Source organism: Lathyrus oleraceus, chromosome 1 (assembly GCF_024323335.1).
Source record: "Lathyrus oleraceus cultivar Zhongwan6 chromosome 1, CAAS_Psat_ZW6_1.0, whole genome shotgun sequence".
In the NCBI taxonomy this organism is placed as follows: domain Eukaryota; kingdom Viridiplantae; phylum Streptophyta; class Magnoliopsida; order Fabales; family Fabaceae; genus Lathyrus; species Lathyrus oleraceus.
In genome coordinates this window covers 345,784,183-345,807,027 of record NC_066579.1, presented here as the reverse complement: position 1 = coordinate 345,807,027, position 22,845 = coordinate 345,784,183, and positions in this window count along the sequence as shown.

Here is a 22,845-nt window from a genome sequence, read left to right as displayed (position 1 = left end):
GATGATGTTCTGTATAAGAGGAACTTCGACATGGTTTTACTCAGATGCGTGGACAGACACGAAGCAGACATGTTAATGCAGGAAGTTCATGAAGGCTCCTTCGGTACTCATGCTGGCGGACATGCAATGGCTAAGAAATTCTTGAGAGCAGGTTATTACTGGATGACCATGGAATCTGATTGTTTCAAATATGCTCGAAAGTGCCATAAATGCCAGATTTATGCTGATAAGGTGCATGTGCCGCCGAATCCTTTGAATGTGATGTCTTCGCTGTGGCCTTTCGCTATGTGGGGAATCGATATGATTGAGCCGACCGCTTCCAATGGGCATCGCTTCATCCTTGTTGCCATCGACTATTTCACCAAGTGGGTCGAAGCAACGTCATTTGCGAAGGTCACCAGACATGTGGTTGCCCGATTCATCAAGAAAGAAATCATTTGTCGCTATGGGATTCCCGAAAGAATCATTACTGATAATGGTTCTAATCTCAACAACAAAATGATGAAGGAGTTATGCCAGAACTTCAACATTCAGCATCACAATTCTTCCCCTTACCGCCCTAAGCTGAATGGTGTTGTTGAAGCGACAAATAAGAACATAAAAAAGATTATGCAGAAGATGGTCGTTACATACAGAGATTGGCATGAGATGCTACCCTTCGCCTTGCATGGGTACCGTACTTCAATACGTACATCGACCGGGGCAACCCCTTACTCCCTTGTGTATGGTATGGAAGCAGTCCTACCTGTTGAAGTGGAGATTCCTTCTCTAAGAGTCCTGTTGGATGTCAAGTTAGACGAAGCTGAATGGATTTGGACAAGGTTCAATGAGTTGAGTCTTATCGAAGAGAAGAGAATGGCAGCCATTTGTCATGGGCAGTTGTATCAAAGTCGGATGAAGAGAGCCTTTGATCAGAAAGTGCGTCCTCGATGCTTCCAGGTCGGAGATATGGTGTTGAAAAGGATCCTTCCTCCTCAGACAGATCACAGGGGCAAGTGGACTCCTAACTATGATGGACCGTATATTATCACCAAGGTTTTTGATGGTGGGGCCTTAATGCTTACAACGATGGATGGTGAAAACTTCACTTCCCCGGTGAACTCATACGCAGTTAAAAAATACTTTGCATGAAATAGACCTGCTGGACAATAAAAAGAGTAGTCCAGGCAAAAATGGGCATCCCGGCGAACCAATAAAATGAAAAAGATTCGGGCAAAAATTAGGGATTAAAAGTGAAAAGATCGTACACCCGGTAAGTTGAAAACCTGAAAAGGCAACTTAGGCAAAAATGGGTATCTCGGTGGATTGAAAACCCGAAAAGGGCGATGCAGGCAAAAGTTAGGGATTAAGCGAATGACTGTGTTCTGAGTAGTTCTGAATCTCATCTCGTGTCAATGACTGGAAACTTTTGAAGGATAGGAAACAGTCCAATCACTCTTTCAGAAAGCTGATCATCTGGAGGATCTTGAAGACGAGCAAGTCATAGCAGAATTGGAACCCAATAGAAATCCATTTCACATTGCCATTAGATTAATGTCTGTTTTTATCTGTTGTGCGATTACCTCTTTCCAGGGATTGCTTCCTGATGTAAATGCCTATTCAGAGGCCGTTCAATCAATAATATCATGTTATTCAGTATATCTCTGTTTTCATTTTCATTTTTCTGTTTTGTTTGCAAAAATGACGTCCGAATTTTTTGATAAACATTGCATCATGACACATAAGAGCTTTACAGGTACATGCTTAATAAACATTTAAAATTGCTGTAAATTTTAAGTGCTTTGGATCGTCTATTCAGAACAGGTACCCTCGGGGCATTTCCTTAAAATCCCCTGCAGATGATCGTGAATGTTTTCCAACAACAGACGAATTCGGTATCTTATCCCTGCAGAGCTGATCAGAGCGTTGGATTCTTCAATCCCCAGCAGGTTCTCACCACTGTACCTCCCCCCCAAGCGGTGGTTTCAGATTATACACTCCCCAGTAGAGTTGACAGTGTCAGACTATATACCCCCAGCGGAGTTGACAGTGCCAGACTGTATCTTCCCAGCAGAAGCGGCTACTACTCAGAGTTCGAGGCCAGATCGATAATCCCAATGCCAGATCCATGGTTTCTTTCCTTGAAGCAGAACCTCGGTACCGTATCAGTGTTTGCTTCCCCTACTGAGTCATCTCTCGCAGATCGTGGTTGCCAGAACCACTATCGCTTTCCCCAACAGCAGGTTTTCACTGTCGTTCTCTCCCCAGTCAGAATCTCGGTATTTCGTCATTGCTAGAACACCGTGTGGCGGGTCATTTCCCCACAGAGTTCTTTGCGCTGTGCATCTCCAACAGCCTTGCCAGGGTCCAGAAGATGGTGATCATTTCCCCAACAGATCCCCTTGCCTCAGCTTGGCATTCTACCTAGCATTTCGCATCCCTGCATGTAGAATCGTATTGCATTGCATCCTCCCAAATCGCGTAGCATTTGCATTTTCATGGAGCATTACGCCATTGAAAAATTCAAACATACGCATGTAAGCATAAAACATTCTCGGTATCCCAAGTGATAAGCCAAAAGTTGTTTCCAGTACTCAGACTGAAGATTGTTCATGACTTACCTTTGTTATCCCCAACAAGTGTCATTGGCCCATGCGCCGCCTCTATTATCGTTCCCTATTTCTGCCGATGCTGAAAGGCATGAAGTTTCCGATATTCAGACCGAAGTGGCGTTCAGGCCAGTTTTCCGATGTTCAGATCGAAGAAGTTTCCGACGTTCAGGTCGATGCAATTTGTGGCGTTCAAGCCAGTTTTCTGATGTTCAGATCGAAGAAGTTTCCGACGTTCAGGTCGATGCAACTTGTGGCGTTCAGGCCAGTTTTCCGATGTTCAGATCGAAGAAGTTTCCGACGTTCAGGTCGATGCAACTTGTGGCGTTCAGGCCAGTTTTCCGATGTTCAGATCGAAGAAGTTTCCGACGTTCAGGTCGATGCAACTTGTGGCGTTCAGGCCAATTTTCCGATGTTCAGATCGAAGAAGTTTCCGACATTCAGGTCGATGCAACTTGTGGCATTCAGGCCAATTTTCCGATGTTCAGATCGAAGAAGTTTCCGACATTCAGGTCGATGCAACTTGTGGCATTCAGGCCAATTTTACGACGTTCAGATCGAAGAAGTTTCCGACGTTCAGGTCGATGCAACTTGTGGCATTCAGGCCAATTTTCCAATGTTCAGATCGAAGAAGTTTCCGACGTTCAGGTCGACGCAACTTGTGGCATTCAGGCCAGCCTCTCGGTGTTCAGACCGATATTAATAATCTCATATCTTCCGATGTTCAGATCGAAGTCATTTCCAGTATTCAGACTGATGAGCGACATTCAGGCCATGGTTATTTCTGTGTTACCATTTATTTTGGTATCCAGGTTAACATTCTTTTTCGGTATTCAGACTGACTCTCACCGTACCAGACGGATTCTTCTTTCAAGACCACCTCTTTGCCGAGTCTGACAGGCATTGTTACTTCACTTCACTTCAGTGCAAATTTTCGGGCTTTTATTGTATTCAATCCCTTGATACCTCGAAAGCACGAAAGTCGCTGTTATCTTCTTTCCAGGTCTCTAGTTGATTGAATAGGGGCAGCTGTAATACCCCAAAATTTACCCTTCATTTTTCCTTGAAGCATACGCTTTACACCTCATGCATGCATTCATTTTTAGGTCATTTAGCATTTGCATTTCATCATGGCAATCGGAATCGGATCCAAGAAGCTTGAACATCATCCAGGACACTTTGTGGGCTCTATTTAGATGACCAGTCAACACAAGGGAAAGACTTGAGTTACTTCCAACAGGGGTCTATTCGTCAGTCAAAACATTAATCTTGAAGGAGCAAAGGTTTGTTCATGAGCTGTCATGCTCGCTAGGCGAAGCCCAGGTGTTTTGAAAAAAAAAAACGAAAAACGAAAAAAAAAAAAAAAATAAATAAAAGAAAAAATCTTGGACTTGGACCTCTTTCATTTGAGCCCACATGTCCACAAAAATCAGGTTATAAAGTCAGAGTTTCAGTGAAACAAAAGGCCATTCTATTCCTATTACCCTGTCTGGGAAAAAGATAGTGAGAGAAGAGCTAACAGAGTTCAGAGCAACCTGCAGGCAACTCTGAAAGGTTCATTCTGACTCACACACTTTCAGCTCAAGCAAACCCTAACATTGGTTTGCAAATCCAGCCAGCCATTTGATTTCAACCGATCTCTCCAATCAGGTTTGCCCTTATTCCCATTACCTTTGTGCTTTGAAGTTGAATACTCTGAATTTTTGAGGTATGATGGATGAATTTCATTAGGTTTTTGTCCACGGGTTCATAATTATGTATGAATGTATAAATAATGCCTTGAATGCTTAATCGTTTAATTTCTGAAGTGTATGCCACAGGGTTTGAGGTTTCTGAAACCATACTGTTATCCATGAAAAACCATACTGTTTTGCTCTAATCTGACTTACGTTTGTCATAACATGTTTTCTCCTAATCCTTATCTTGTTTCACTAACCCTTTTGTTGAGTTTTTGTGAAGGCTCACCTGACTTTTGCAGGGATAGCTCGTTGGATATTCCACTTTGCTTGTGGGATACCATTTCGGAGATTTATTCTGATTGCCTTGTTGGCACATTTACTTTATACATGTTTGTTTTGTATGTGTTCGTATCCCCGCAGGTAGCGCGGTTCCTTCGTCAAGGACTGCCTTTTTGCATGAGCATCCCAAACCCTAACCCTTCATTGATTTTTCTTCTCCTAAACACACGTTTACTCCTTCTACTACAGGTGAGTAAGTCTCCAAAGGTCGAGCATCCGGTAGATTGTGTAGTAACGTCGTCCACCCCCAAAACATAATCCTTAACCCCGTAGTTAGCCGAACTACGGCTTGCTCTGATTCTCATTCCAGATGAGATACGTAGGCATAAGACGCGATGTCTTAGCGAGCACACATCCCCCAAACCCATAGGTCAGCCGAGCTACGAAGACTCTGATTCTCATATTCAGATGAGATACGTATGCAGTGGATGCGACATCCGCGCGAGTCATTTTCATTTAACCCTTTTTTTAGTAAACAGCACAAGATAAACTCACACCCTTTAGACGAGAACTACAAAAGTGGATCCCGTAGAGTACTTGTCGCATCACGCGAAAAACCGGCGGGAAAACAAGAACAACAGAGCCGCCACCGTGCGTTATTTATCCCAAAAGAGGGAAAGGAAACGCTCAGAGTAAACCTAGGAAAGAACATGGTCTCGCGACCAAAGAGGATGGGTTCGGGAGTCGGTTATGCGAAGGGAAGGTATTAGCACCCCTACGCATCCGTCGTACTCGACGGGATCCACGCACAATAGGAAGGAAAAATGGTTGCTAAAGTGTTGCTCACACACACACACTGGCTGAAAGAGACGCAAGAAAACAGACTGGAACTGACTTGGCAGGATATCGTATCCCGGGCCTACTTAGTCTATCAAGCATAGACATCAGAGTCGAAGTAGTTCGGACTGGGGAAACGACACATGCTCGCTAGGATATCACATCCTATGCATACATATCTCCTTTGGACGAAGGAGAATCAGAGCATTCGTAGCTCGGCTGACACGCACACAAACAAACACAAACAAAGGCAAACCTGGAGCCTGAATGCCAATCACTGGACTTACATCAGCATCCGAACCAAAACACACACAAAGAGGCAAACGTGGAGCCCGAATGCCAATCACTGGACTTACATCAGCATCCGAACCAAAACTACACGAAACAAAGACACAGGCGCCCAGAGAGATCTGCTCATCTCCTGCCTACGTACCTCATCTGGTATGAGGATCAGGGCGACGTAGTTCCCCTACAGAGGGATAAAGGACTAGCCTAACTAGATAACAGAGGGAGACACAACTAGGGAGACTACGACTCGAGCCTAGATGTTATCATGCAAAATCATCCCTAAGTTAAGGTTTCTAACTAACTTGCACAGGAAGCAAGCCTATCCTAATCATGACTTGCACAGGAAGCAAGCCACACACACACTTAACTTGCACAGGGAGCAAGCCAAGCAAAACCTAACTTGCACAGGAAGCAAGTCTAAACTAACCCTAACTTGCACAGGAAGCAAGTCAAACAAATATACAAGCACAGGTAGCACACACTATACACAAGCAAGGGGCTCAAACAAGGCTAGGTTTTAGTCGAGGGGTCATATCAACCTCAACAAACAAACCTCTGGAACTGGGTGAATGTGCTCTTAACCTTGCCATTGAGGGGCTAAGGTGAAGCAGATGAAAGGTGAGTGAAGATAAGACTTCACAGCTCTTATCCCTGGCCTGGGAGAGCTTAAGACAAGAATGTGTGGGTTCAGAAAGTGGGAACCCTTCTACACATTTAAAACTGACTCAACTGTACAATTGTACAAGATCTTGGGTTTGTATCTGCAATGCATCAACGCAGTGGTGTGAGCAAAGCAGATGACACACATAATAGCAGGGGATAGGTTGCATATCCCTTGGGTTCTGCCAATTGCCTCTTCACTTAGGAGGTCTTTGACTCTATGCAAGGACAAAATTAAACAATCACAAACATTGCCTCTTAAGGAGGACTTCAGACAGTTGCCTGGCCAAGTAACAGGCCAGGTCTTCCAGACTACATGAAGATTAGAAATATACCTCAATGCAAATTGCTTATACAAGCAAAGCAAAGCAAAAGTTCACAAGGAACTGAGCAACTAAAAGCACCTGAAACAGTCAAGCAGATGTTAGTATGCAACTTCAAAACAAAGCAAAAGAAACAGACATCAACAGTTAATTGGAGGCAAATGGATATGCAAGGCACAAGGCTTAAGGCATGTGAGCCAAGCCACCTACAAAACAAACAAGTTAGACAATGATATTTAAGCAAGCTCAATCAAAAAGAAATGGTCTCATTGGTCATTTGTTGGTCAACCTGAAAACACAAGCTCAAAAGTGAGTAACAGGACCACTAGGACAAGCCTAGGGTCAAAAGGAATGAAAAAGTTAAAACAGCAAAGGGCAAGTATCCAAAATCATGTTCAAACAATCAAGAAACAAAACCAATTGGGTTCACATTCATATCAATCACTATCATCATTTCATGAACAATTTAGGTCAAAACATGGCATTTAGAAGCTCAAAGAAGTCAACAGCAAGACTTGCATCAAAACCAATCTTAAACATTTCCAAAAATCACCAAATAAATCATGACCAATCACAACCCACAGCATGGTAAGCATGTCAAATTTCATCTCATTTGGACAGGTGGAAGGCAGTCAATGAAAATCAGAAAGTCAAAGCAATTTTGAACATGCTCAAAGAAGTCAACCAAACATGCATCAACTTGAAAAATTCATAAATCAGAGATGGCATATGATAAATGAATGGGACTAAAACCATGTCAAAGATTAGGATGTCTAGTTATCTCATGTAAAATTTCATGTCCATCTAATAAAGTATGAGGATTTCACAAATGAAATGGCAACATGTATCACAAGAAGTCAACATTTTGGTCAAACAGGGGAGAAAATCTCAAACAATTAGGAAATGCCTCAAATAAATCCACAAAAAATCACATACCAACTAGACATACAAGGGTAGGCTCATGCAAAATTTTAGATCAATTGGAAGTCAAGAAGCATGGATACAAAAATCATGAAGTTGCACATCAATGGTGTGACACAAATTGTCACACCCTAATTCAAAAAATCATAACTCACAAACCAGCAATGATAAATTCACAAACTCTACACCAAAATCACCATGAGTTTGTCTAGTTTAAGCACAGAAAATTTCAGAGCCATTGGATAAAGTATCACCATTTCACAAATGTTTTGGCAAGATGTACAAAAATTGGGCACATGAACAAAACCCTAATGCCATTTAAAATCTACTCATCCAAAAAATCATTAAAAATCATGATAAAATACTAGACATTCATGTGAATATGATGCAAAAGTTTTCATGAATTTTGGAGTTGAAATGAAAATGTTATGAATTTTGTAAGTTGAAGAATGAATTTGGAATAAGTAAACAAAATAAACATGGTTTGGATAAGTCAACGGTTGACCAGTGGCACGGTGGTAAATACCACACTCACTAATTGAAACGGTGCGCACAGGGAGGGCAGAACAAAATGTTCTGATTGGCCAACCTCAATCAAACAATGTCAAGTCCATACATACACGATGCAAGCAACAGCCAAATGTATTTCATGTTTCTGGGCAATTTTAGGGTTTGTACACAGTAATCATCTTCATGTTCATCATCACAAAACGAGTTTCAACCAGCATTTCGAAAACATCATGGTAATTAACAATGTTCTTCATGCAATCACAACACAAACAACAAACAAACACAATCAGGAGTTCATGTTTCTGGGTTCTCTTTTAGGGTTTATGAACAACAGTGAATCATCATCCCTTTCATTCAGTCGAAAAATTCAAACTACCCAGAAATAGCAATTAAACACTCTATCATGATCAGCAAGCAATGCATATCATCATGCTACCATTAAGATTCATGAACTCGAGCTAAATATCCAGAAATCATGCAAAACAAAAATGGCCAACAAACTTTAAACTCAGATTTCTCCTAGCGTAGTTAACCAATTCAAGTGATACAAGTTGCAATGGAATCAGCATCAAAAGACCTATCCTAAACACCTCATGATTTTTGAAATAGAGGAGATCGAAAACTTACTTGGATTTGAAGAAAAGAGTGAAGCAGTGGTTATTTGGATGATGCAAGCTCAAACAGATCCTCCTTATGGTTTGGAATGAAGGATTCTTGAAGTAAGTTAGCTCAGCAAGGCCTGGAAATGTCCAAATCGATTTTCACCATTGTTGGTCCATGGAAAAAACAGAACATGAAATGGAGCTTCCAGCAGGGATTTGATGTTGCAAAAGGCTTCCAAATGTTGGCCAGGTGATGAAGGAAGCAAGAGTGGCTCGAGTGCTTTGAAGGTTTTGAGCAAAAAATGCAAAGATATGAAAAATGGTGATTTTTGGAGAATGAGAGAATTCTGTTTGTATTATGGCTGCTGCTAGGGGTTTCATTTTGCAGAAAAAATGATGTACCTCTGCTGTTTTTGTGGTACTGAATCCAAGTCCATGGAAATGTGGGATAGAGTTGTTGAAAAATGTACTTTTGGCCAATTTTCAAGCAAGTAGGTGATGGCTATGTGTACTGCACGAAAATGAGCTTGCAACAAGTCTCAAATGACATTTCAGAACATGTTTGGATGGTAGAAATGGTTGGGAATGATTATTTGGAAAGTTCAATTTTTCACCTCACTTGAAATTAATTCATGCAAGTCCAAAAATGCCATTTTGATTGGTGAAGTTTTGGTACATGAAAATTACATTTTTGGAAAGAGGGGATCAAATGTGACTTGTAGGAAAAAACCCCACCCAAATTGGCCAAATGGTTTGAGAGATATGGCCTTTTGAAGTTCAAGAATTTCTGAAAATGATTTGATCATAACTTGCCAACCATACATGGGAATTGAGTGTTCTTGGACTTTTTGGAAATGGGAGAACAAGATCTTCAACTTTCATGTTGGGCAAAAATTCATTTGAAGCTTGTATCATGATGTAAGTTTGAGGATCAAGACTTTCCATTTTGGGCAGGTTTCAATTACAGGTCCAGTTTCCATTTTTGGAAATTTCTGATCTGGCTTCAAATTCTTCCATGATGGTGTTTGACATGATATATGAGGCCTATTTGGACATGAATGAGACCACTCAAACCAATTTCCATCATCAAATCACTGATTAAATGGACAGTTGACCAACAGTTGACTTTTAGGGTTTTTGACTGATTGTGCATTGATTGATGACTTCTGAACATCCAATCCTTGACCAAAACACTTCAAATGGATCCCCAAGTCATGTGTACATGTTGGACCAACCCTAGGGCCTTGGCTCCTTGAGAAACACCCTTGCTTGCTTGGTTGACTGATCTCCTGATCAGTTTGACCTAATTTCTTGATTGGCTTGCACTTGAGGCAAATGGGACAATGCAATGCTATGCAGTGGACCATGTTATGTCATGACCTAATATGAGAATGTATGTACAATGATAGGTGCAAATTTGAGGTGCTACAGCTGCCCCTATTCAATCAACTGGGAACCCGAATGGATGAGAGCAACGGCTGTCAGACTTTCAAGGTAAACAGGGATTGAATACCAAGAACCGTAGAAATTTGCACTCTGCCGGATATGATACAAGAAGAACCACGTCATTTACCGATGACGCCTGCAATTGACATCTTCAGAAAGGCGAAACCATTTACCGATGGTTAGAAACTGGAAACTTGACATTTACCGATATCAACTTCAGCAAAACCATTTACCGATGGCTGCTGGGAAACAACTTCTGATGTAAAAGGAAGCAAAACCATTTACCGATGGTGGCTTCAAAGAAACTTGACATTTACCGATATCAACTTCAACTTGACCATTTACCGATGGCTACTGCAACTGGGGATCTGATATTTACCGATATCGAAGAAAACGGGGCCATTTACCGATGGCGTCTCCACTTGGGGGGAACAAAATCTTTGTGGTGTAATCAGACAAGACGTTTACCGACGACTTCTGGGGATCTTGATTTTATCAACAAGGAAACAAAGCATGACCAGACATTTACCGATGACTGGGATGAGACTCGACGTTTACCGACATCGAAAGATGATGTTTACCGACATCAAAAAACGACCAGACACTTACCGATGACTGGGAATGAGAAATTTATTGGGGAGATACAAACAAATATTCGCAACCTGAAACCAGACAGGACATTTACAGATGACTCTACTGGGGATTTCTAGCTGGGGAGTTATCAGACATTTACCGATGACTGAGGGAAGGACTCGATTGTTTACCGACATCAAAAGATGATGTTTACCGATATCAAAAATGACCAGACATTTACCGATGACTGGGGTGAGACTCGATGTTTACCGACACCGAAACAATGGTGTTTACCGACACCAAAATGATGACCAGACATTTACTGATGACTGGGGAGAATACCCGATGTTTACAGACACCGAAACAATGGTGTTTACCGACACCAAAAAATGATGACCAGACATTTACTGATGACTGGGGAGAATACTCGATGCTTACAGACACCGAAATGATGGTGTTTACCGACACCAAACAAAGAAACACACGCGGGTGCTGGTATGACACTTACCGGTATCACAAGAACAACTTCTTAGATATGTCAAGGCAAGGTTGACCACTTGCTGGGGGTCTCACTGGGGAGAAACAAACTTTCTGTCACCAACGGGTGAGGTAATAAACCTTCGTGGGGATATCAATCCTGAATGCTGTCAAGAGCAACTGTAGCAGACTTGCTGTGCTGATGTTGAATGAAATGATCCGCCTCTGCCGGGGATACGGTCTGGTGAGGTTAACACATGAATGCATATGTTTGAATTTTTCTATGGCGTAATGTTCCATATTGAATGGGAATGCTACGCAGTTTGAGGATGCAATGATCACTAAAAATGCAAAAAATGCAAAAATGATGAAAAACTCCGGCTGGGGAGCCAAAACTGATCGGGTACTCCAACTCTGCGGGGAGACTCTGCAGGGAGAGCAACGACTTCTCACTCATGTTGGAGAATAGCACTGCTGCTGGGGGAAGGTAAACTCCGCTGGGGATATCCTTCAGTCCACAGATAGGATAAATGCTGGAGATAAATTTCAATGGGTCTACCTCACTCGGGAGGAAATCGGCAAATACAGGCCTGCTGGGGATAGGCAATCCTTAGGTCTGTTGGGGAATAGAAGGCACTATCCACAGACGTCTCCGCAGGGGGACATAGCTCTGATAGCTTCCAAACTTGCTTGGGGAATATATCTGCTGAGGAAACGTCCTCACAGATGCCAACCTGAAAAACAGCACAACAAAGTGCCCCCAGGGGATACATGGACAAGATACGCTCAAGTGTCCTCAACATTCAAAATGATTTTCAAATGTTTCATCATCCTGCAAGCCATTGTTTAGCCTTCATGTTTTTATATGCAATGCTTATCAAAAATTCGGACATTTTTGCAAACAAAACAGTAAAAATAAAAACCAAAGAGCTATTTATCTGAATAACGACTTTTATTGATTGAAAATGTGCCTGAAAAGGCAAATACATTGGGAAGCAATTCCTAGAAAGAGGTAATTGCGCATAAAAGGAAAAATCTATCCTAATGGCAATGTGAACACGGCATCCACTATTTCCCAATTCTGTTATAACTCACAGATCATTAGTTTTCCTCCCAACTCCTTGCTTTCTGAGAAGAATGACTGGACGGATCACATCTTTCGAGATGGCAGACGACAAAGCTTGATGAAGTACAGACAACTCAGACTGTAGTCTTCGCTTTAATCCCTCTTTTGGCTGGATCGCCCTTTCGGGTTTTCAATCCACCGGGATACCCATTTTTGCCTAAGCCGCCCTTGCGGGTTTTCGACTTACCGGGTGTACAAATTCTTTTCATTTTATCCCTAATTTTTGCCCGAACCTTTTCTTTCTGTTTTTTGGTTCGCCGGGATGCCCATTTTTTTGCCTGGACTCTTTTTTCTTTTTGTCCAGCGGGTCAATTTATGTGAAGTATTTTTTGACTACATCTGAGTTAACAGGGGACGGAAAATCTTCACCATCCATAGTTGTAAGCATCAAGGCTCCACCGGAGAAGACCTTCTTCACAACATACGGACCTTCATAATTAGGAGTCCACTTGCCCCTGTTATCTGCACCGGGAGGGAGGATCCTCTTCAAAACTAGATCACCGATCTGATAGCTTCGAGGACGCACTTTCTGATCAAAGGCTCGCTTCATCCTTCTCTGATACAACTGTCCATGACATACAGCTGCTAGCCGTCTCTCCTCGATGAGGCTCAACTCGTTAAACCTTGTTCGAATCCACTCGGCTTCGTCCAGCTTGACATCCAATAAAACTCTCAGAGAAGGAATCTCCACTTCAACAGGTAGAACAACTTCCATACCATACACAAGGGAGTAAGGGGTTGCCCCGGTCGACGTACGTACTGAGGTGCGGTACCCATGCAAAGCGAATGGCAGCATCTCATGCCAATCCTTGTACGTAACGACCATCTTCTGCACAATCTTCTTGATATTCTTGTTTGCCGCTTCTACAGCACCATTCATCTTCGGTCTGTAAGGAGAAGAATTGTGATGTTCAATCTTGAAATCTTTACAAAGCTCTTTCATCATCTTGTTATTGAGATTCGAACCATTGTCAGTGATGATTCTCTCAGGAACTCCATAACGACATATGATTTCTTTCTTGATGAACCGGGTAACCACTTGTTTGGTAACGTTAGCATAGGAAGCTGCTTCCACCCATTTGGTGAAATAGTCAATCGCTACCAAAATGAAGCGATGTCCATTCGAAGCAGTGGGCTCAATCTTCCCAATCATATCAATGCCCCACATGGCAAACGGCCAAGGCGAATTCATGACATTCAGAGGGTTTGGTGGTACATGCACCTTATCAGCATAAATTTGACACTTATGGCACTTCCGAGCATACTTGAAACAATCGGATTCCATAGTCATCCAGTAATAACCCGCTCTCAACAATTTCTTAGCCATTGCATGTCCGCCGGCATGAGTACCGAAGGAGCCTTCATGAACTTCCTGCATTAACATGTCCGCCTCGGGTCTGTCCACGCATCTGAGCAAGACCATGTCAAAGTTTCTCTTATACAACACATCATCCTGATTCAAATAAAAGCTTCCAGCTAGCCTTCTCAGGGTTTTCTTGTCATTCTTAGACGCACCTTCAGGATACTCCTGAGTCTTGAGGAAGTTCTTGATGTCATAATACCACGGCTTCTCATCAATCACAACAGACTCGGCTGCAAACACATACGCAGGCCTCTCGAGTCGATTCACCGCAACATGTGGCACATGATTCCACCAATGAACTTTGATCATAGACGACAAAGTTGCCAAAGCATCAGCCATTTGATTCTCATCCCGGGGGACATGATACAACTTCACCTTCTTGAAGAACGTCAGTATTCTTCTGGTGTAATCTCTATACGGAATCAAATGTGGCTGATTCGTATTCCAATCTCCATTGACTTGATTGACCACTAGAGCTGAATCTCCAAATATATCAAGAGTTTTGATCCTCAGATCAATGGCTTCTTCTATCCCCATGATACAAGCCTCATACTCAGCTTCGTTGTTGGTGACGTCAAACGTCAATCTGGCAGAAAAAGGTATATGAGCACCTTTAGGATTGATCAATACTGCCCCAACACCGTTACCGTTCATATTCACAGCCCCATCAAACATCAGTGTCCACTTGTCATCAGGATCCGGTCCCTCCTCGACAAGAGGCTCTTCGCAATCTTTCATCTTAAGATACATGATGTCTTCGTCAGGGAACTCAAACATCATAGGCTGATAATCTTCAATCGGTTGCTCGGCGAGGTAGTCTGACAGAATACTACCTTTGATGGCCTTTTGTGACGTGTACTGAATATCATATTCTGTTAGAATCATCTGCCAACGAGCAACGCGTCCGGTGAGAGCCGGTTTCTCAAAGATGTACTTCACTGGATCCATTTTAGAAATCAACAAAGTAGTATGGTTCAACATATACTGCCTCAGTCGGCGAGCAGCCCAGGCCAAAGCACAGCAAGTTTTCTCGAGCAGTGAATATCTTGTTTCACAGTCGGTAAACTTTTTGCTAAGGTAGTATATGGCATGCTCTTTTCGACCAGACTCGTCATGCTGTCCCAATACACACCCCATCGAGTTCTCAGTCACTGACAGGTACATTATCAGAGGTCTCCCTGGAACTGGAGGTATAAGGATTGGAGGTTTTTGTAAATACTCCTTTATCTTGTCAAAAGCTTTCTGACAATCATCATTCCACCTGATTGCTTGATTCTTTCTAAGCAGTTTGAAAATTGGTTCGCACGTGGCTGTTAGATGAGATATGAACCTTGCAATGTAGTTCAATCTCCCTAAAAACCCACGGACTTGCTTTTCCGTTTTCGGTTCAGGCATCTCTTGAATAGCTTTGACTTTTGCTGGATCAACCTCAATCCCTTTCTCACTGACAATGAAGCCTAAAAGCTTCCCTGATCTCACCCCAAACGTACACTTGTTCGGATTCAACCTCAGCTTGAACTTTCTCAAACGGTCAAACAGCTTCTGCAAATTAACCAGGTGCTCCTCTTCTGTCTGCGACTTCGCAATCATATCATCCACGTACACTTCAATTTCTTTGTGCATCATGTCATGAAAGAGAGTCGTCATTGCCCTCTGATAGGTAGCACCAGCATTCTTTAGCCCAAATGGCATCACCTTATAGCAGAACGTGCCCCAAGGTGTAATGAATGTCGTCTTTTCCATGTCCTCTGGCGCCATCTTGATCTGATTATATCCAGAGAAACCATCCATGAAAGAGAATACCGAGGATTGAGCCGTATTATCAACCAATACATCAATGTGAGGTAATGGGAAATCATCTTTCGGACTCGCTCTATTCAAATCCCGGTAATCGACACACATCCTGACTTTACCATCCTTCTTCGGCACAGGGACGATATTGGCCACCCATGGGGGATAACTTGTAACAGCCAAAAAACCCGCATCCCACTGCTTCTGAACCTCTTCCTTGATCTTAGTTGCCATGTCAGGACTCGTTCTACGAAGCTTTTGCTTGACCGAAGGACATCCTTCTCTAAGAGGTAAACGATGCACCACAATGTCTGTATCTAACCCAGGCATATCTTGATATGACCAGGCGAATATCTCCACATATTCTCTCAGCATCTCAACCAGCCTCCTCTTGACAGAGTCCTCTAAAGCAGCCCCAATCTTGATTTCTCTTTTGGCGTCCTCAGTACCCAAATTAACAACCTCCAACTCCTCCTGATGAGGTTGGATGACCCTTTCCTCCTGCCTCAGCAATCTGACCAATTCTGCAGGAAGTTCACAGTCTTCCTCACTCTCCTCTTCAGCTTGGTAGATGGGATTGTCGAAATCATACTGAGCCATAACAGAACTGTTCATAGTGAATGCCATAAGATCGCTTCTGCATGTTTAATGCTTTGTTTTAGAAAAAAAGAGTTCAATAAAGTCACAAAAAACAAAAACATTGCCATTTTTATTGTTTTTTTGAAAAAAAATGAAAACAAAAAATAGAAAGACAGGGATCACAAAGTTTGATTTCAAAAAATGTCCTTCATTAATGATAATCATTAAAACATGATGAGGCCCTACAATGAACCACTACGCCTTGGGCAGAACGTAGGATTTTCATGCAAAATGACAAAACAACAGAAAATTACTCTGTCAGAAGAGTAACTTGAACCACTTCTTCAGCCGTCCAGTTGTTGATAGACCCCCCTGGTGCACACGGGCGAACCCAGTTGTCCAAATCACAATCACTGTCACAGTCTTCACTACCGGTCGCAGAGACGTCGCCATGATTCATCAGCCCAGCGCTGGTAAAGGTACTCGGACCCGCTTGACCATTCTGCTCTGCTTGGAGAGGCTCATAACCAACACCAAATTTGTCTTCTTTGACAGGCAAATCCACCATCTTGCCCCAGCCTTCAGCTTTGCCAGAATCAACAACCTCCTTAGCCTGCTTGTAAGAAGTAATTGAAGCACCTGGCTTCCTCTGCTCAGCGTACGCCACTTTCTCAAGAGCCACAGTCTCAAACGCCTGGCATAAGGTTTCGTGGATCTCGCCATCCACCTCAACATACTTGAACGAGGATAGATGACTCACCAGAATCTCTTCTTCACCGCACACAGTCACAATCTGACCGTTCCAGACATACTTGAGCTTTTGATGGAGAGTCGACGAGACTGCCCCTGCTGCATGAATCCATGGATGCCCCAATAAACAACTATAGGCGGGCTGGATGTCCGTAACATAGAAGATGATATCGAATACCTCAGGACCTATCTTCATAGGCAAGGTAACTTCCCCACACACAGAACGTTTGGAGCCGTCGAAAGCACGAACGATCAGGTCACTGGGAGTAAGCACAAACCCTTCCACATCAATCTTCTTCAGAATCTGCCTAGGCAGCACATTCAGCGACGACCCGGTGTCTACCAATACGTGAGACAACACTGCCCCCTTGCACTCCATGGTGATGTGCAAGGCTTTGTTATGGTTTCGCCCCTCAGGCGTTAAGTCCAGGTTGGTGAAACCCACACCATGCCTGGTGCTCACATTGGCCATCACACCCTCCAGTTGATTGACAAAAATCTCCTGAGGCACGTAAGCCAGATTTAACATCTTCAGCAAGGCATTACGGTGTGCCTCAGAGCACAACAACAGTGAAAGTATAGAAATCTTGGACGGAGTTTGATTCAACTGATCTACAATCTTGTAGTCACTCTTCTTGATTATCTTCATAAACTCCTCCACGTCCTTCTCAAATGTCCCCTCGGGCGCTTCTTTCTGGACAGGTTCTTCCTCAACCACAGCTTGCTTACCCTTCGCTTTGGCGAGAGCCTCAGCATTATTGTCCCTCAAAGGCTGCGGTGCGAACAGACGACCGCTTCTGGTAAAACCTCCTGGACCCCCTACATTGTCCACAGCCGGACCAACAGTCGCAGGAACTCTATTCGGTAAACCAATTGTCACTGGAGTTTGATTCACTGGTCTCGTCTGACTTTCAGCCCTTCTGTAACTGCGGTGAGCATTATCATACTTCCACGGCACGACTCTACTATTCTCAACAGCCCTTCTTCCAGACGCGGCGATAGTAGTTGGAGCACTGATGGTTACAGGCACGGAAATGGTAACTGGGGTACCATTTGTTGCAGGTGCACTAACGACCCTTTGTCCACGTCCTTCAGACGGTTTAAAGTAAATGGTGATAGTTGACACTGTTCCACGATCTTTTACAGCCCTACTGAATTGCAAACAACCCTCATCCATCATACCCTGGATACCGACCCTTAACTGGTCGCAACCATTCTCAGATTCTGCACAGCCCAAACAATCCTCATCACAGCCCGAGTAGACACCCCCATTCAGCAGACGGCCCTTCACAACTAGCAGAGAAGTCTGTACATCATCAACATTAACAACCAGATCTTCAGCTTCTTTCCCCTCAATATTGTTCACTCTATGCCCACCATGCTGAGGCATAGGGTTGTTTACGACGTTAGGCACTGGTGCGAAGTTGATCGCCTTGGCATCGATCAAATCTTGGACCTTGTGCTGGAGAGCCCGACACTTCTCAGTATGATGCCCTGGTGCCCCAGAGTGAAAGTCACAACGGACGTTGGCGTCGTACCCAGGAGGCAATACTGTAGGCGGAGCCATTGTACGCAACTCAACCATCCCCAACCTGAGTAGTTCGGGCAGCAGTTCGGCGTACGACATGGGTAGCGAATCAAAACGTCGATCAGGCATCCTTTGTCTGGGCTGATACGGACGTTGCTGTTGTTGTTGTTGTTGTTGCGGTTGTTGAACTCTTTGTTGTTGTTGTTGACGAGGTTGAGGTGCCGGAATGGTTACTGCAACAGCTTGACGGTATTCACTTCTGTTCTGATCTCTGCGGTGTTGAACAACATTAGTTTCACCCTCTCTTCGACGAGGTGCCCCAGCAAATGGCTTCTTAGAAGAAGAGGAACCAGCATCTTGGATCTTCCCAGTTTTAATCAAGCTCTCAGTCCTCTCTCCACAAATGACAACATCGGAAAAACTACCGAATGGGCAGCTCCCCATCCGGTCCATAAACACACCCTGAAGAGTGCCGATAAACATATCTGTCAACTCCCTCTCCAGCATAGGGGGTTGAACTCTAGCAGCCAGTTCACGCCACCTCTGGGCATACTCCTTGAAGCTCTCATTGGATTTCTGACAAAGACTCTGCAGCTGAGTCCGGCTCGGTGCCATGTCCATGTTATGTTTGTATTGCCTCAAAAAGGCCTCACCCAGATCCCTTCAACAGCGGATAGAATCTCTCTTCAATTCCATGTACCAGTCCAAAGAAGCCCCAGATAGACTATCTTGGAAAAAATACATCCACATCTTTTCATCATCGGTGTACGCAGAGATTTTTCGATAATAAGCCTGCACATGGGTGCGAGGGCAAGAAGTACCGTTGTATTTATCGAAGGACGGTGCTTTGAACTTGTAAGGGATTCTCAAACCTTCCACCAACCCCATATTGGTAACATCAAAACCGAGAGAATTCTGACATTCCATAGCTCTAATCTTCTCAGCAAGGGCATCAACTTTACGATCCCTCTCATCAACTCTTCCCAGAACATCTTCGTCTTCACTGAGCAGAGTGAAAATATCCTCTTGTCTGTCAACAATCGGAACAGGATTACGGGCCGGGGCACGGACTGCTCTGGCATTAGCGGCATCTGGAGCAATAGGTTGACCGTTGATTCGAATTCCCCCCAACTCATCACCTGTAGCATAGTTGTTGATGGGTACAGCAGCAGCAACATTATTATCATTGACTGGGCCTCCCTCTGGCGGAGCATGGTTGACCGGTGGAATTGCAGCCTCTTGTCTCTGAACCATGGCTCGAAGTTCTTCTTGACCTTGCGCAATGTAACACCCTTCTAGAATACCCCAATAATTTTAAATTAAATATCAAAATACAACATCAGAGTAATTATGCAGTTAAGGGTGTCACATAATCACTTCACACCATGTTCCAAAATAACAGTCATGCTCTTTATTTAATCAAATAAACAGTTGCATAAATCGCAGCGGATATAAATCAAATCAATCAAAACATGTAACACATTACATGTAAAATGGTTCACAACCAACAGTAAAACATTTAAAACATCCCTTCCCGATGTTACATCTATCAGAGCATGACCCACTAATGAACTACTCTAGACTCCAAGTACTAGCTCCTACTCAATCACTGCTCGTTACCTGAAAAACAGTTGTAAGGGTGAGTTCCTCAATCAATATAATAGGTATTATAAAATATCATGTCATGTTAAGTAATTTAACACACTTCATCACCCTAATCCAAACATGTATTCAGTAACAGCACATCAACTCAACATAATACTCAACACCAACACAAACAACACGTATAATATTGGAATACATCCATTCATATTATACGCCATACATATATTATGCAATGAGACTCCATGCATGCGGTACCGACTATTTGTGAACATATAGTTCAACCTCACCGTCCAAATCCAGGCACGGCTACCAAGCTCACTAGTCTCACTCATTTGAGACATAGTGACTCACTCACTAATTCCTCACCATGGGAATTAGCTACCACCCCAAGGGCTATGCTATGCACGCTAATCACCTAGCATGCAAACATCAACAACAATCAAAATGATTCACTCACTAATTCCTCACCATGGGAATTAGCTACCACCGTAAGGCCACAATATGCATGCTAATCACCTAGCAATGCAACAACAACAACAATTCAAGAATAGACATATGCTCACACTCTAAGCCATAAAACAGTCTATTCACAAATGCATACATAACTGATACATTCACAGCATCATGCATACCATCACACATCATCAACACATTTTATCACAAAAGCATATCATATCATGCCGCATAATCAAACACAATATTAGCACACTCTACTAATACCTATACTACTCAAAACAACGGGAAATAATCCCCACTACGTCATACATCAGCTAAGTTACATCACTCAGCCTAAACAACCAAAAAACTGCACAACAACCGTTCAGAAAACCACAAGTCTGCCCATACGCGTATTGCCCATTCCTGACCAAGTCCATACGCGTATTGCCCACGCCCATACGCGTATGCTACGCGTACCACATTCTCATACGCGTACCAACAAAGACAATTTCACGTTCAAAACATCATCTTTTTCACTCATACGCGTATGGTATACCCCATACGCGTACCACTCATGGGATACACGCACCACACGCGTATGGCGCGTACCAGCGCCAAAACCCCCTTTTCTAAGCCCTCCCATACGCGTATTGCCTAGTGCCATACGCGTATGACCAGAATCCAGTTTTCCAGATCTGCTATGGGTTTTCTCTGCTACGAGATCTCTACAATCCCAACCTTCTACAGTTCAATTTTACACACAATTCATTCATCTCGTCTAACACGAATCATACACTTTCGATTTCACAAATTTCTAACCTTTCTACTTCTAATTCCTACGAATTTTCGTCAATTATCATCCAAATTCGTTCATCAAATATTTCACAATTTCAGCATGCATCATTCAAATCAGAGTCAAAATCCATGGTTTATCACTACCCATTACATGTTATCCCATACGACCCATCAAACGACGATAAACCCCCCTTACCTGAGCTAATCCGGCAATCTCTGAGCTCCAAGCTTTTCCTTCCTTCAACCTTCGTCCTCTGGCTCTTTGCCCTTTTCCCTTTTCTGCCTCTTTTTCCTTTTCACGTGAAAATAATCTTTTTACCAAAAATGGGATTTTTCTAAATTCCAACTTATATATATTTTCCGAATAATAATAATAATCCAAAAATAATAATAATAAAATTTCCAATTATTTAACTAAATTAATAAATAAATTATTAACTCAATTTAAATAATTATTTTATTATTATCGGGGTGTTACACGCAACCCCTTGCATCATATTCATAAACTGGGCCATGTTAGCCTTCATCTCAGCCAACTCAGCTTGAACTTGATCCATACCTCTCTGTTGATTCAGTCTTGTTGAGTAGCGGTGCGGACGTTGATCAGCTATCCTGCCTGAACAGGAACCAAGAGTGAGAAGTCACGACCAAGAACACCTGTTATGCAAAATGATATGAGTATGGTGCTAATGATGCGTATGATGCACATGATATGTTCATTCCTCAGGCATTCAAAGAGCCTGAGTCATCCTCAAAAGATGGCAACCTGCAGCAAGAACAACATAGAAGCACAGAAACAACATACACAAGAGTGATGAGTACAAGGTGAAACCAACAACCTCATCAATATGAGTAACAGGATCATACAACAAAGTCGACAAAGAAAATCCAAACAATCGGAGTACAACAATGAATCCCATCCAACAAGCCTGGAGGTGATTCTCAACATACATATCAAAGATACAAGCTAAGACAAACGGCCTCCCGGAATGAGAGTCTTCAAGTACTGACACTGGTCTATCAACATGTCACATTCTGAACATTCTGGCAAAAGAGTGATCTTCTCCTTCAGTTGTCGTCTAAGCTCTACCACTTCTCCTCCAAGGTGGTTCTCTGATGCCTGTCTCAAGTCTACTTCCTTCTTCAACTGGATGTCTTTATCTCTAAGTTGCTTCTCCAAGTCTCTGATCTTCTTCTGATAGCTGGCCTCAACCCTCTGCAACCTCAAGCACTCCCGGCGTTCTGCATCTAACATGCTCTCCATCTCCTCGTAGGATCTCTTCTTGCTTCTCAGTCTGCTAGCATCTTCTTCTCGCACTCCTCTGAGTTGATGAACCAAGTTCAACCTATCAGCTTTGGCTTTGTACAACTCCATCTGGGTATCTTGCTCCTTCTCTCTCAAACGGCGATTCTCCATCAGGGCTTGCTTGTAGTGCTCCGCAGGCACACTCTCAGCAAGGATCAAAGGTGGTTGCTCCTGCAACGGCTCCATCCTATCGTAGGGTAACAACAAAGTTTCTACTCTTTCCTTGACCCAATCAGTGTAATCAGGCATAGCAACAGCAAACTTCTTCCCTAAGACAGATCCATCCTTCACACCAATAGACTCCCAAGCTCTTCCTATCTGCCCCAATCTATCCGGGTCACTCTGCTTCTCAAAATACACACTTTCTGCTACCTCAGCCTC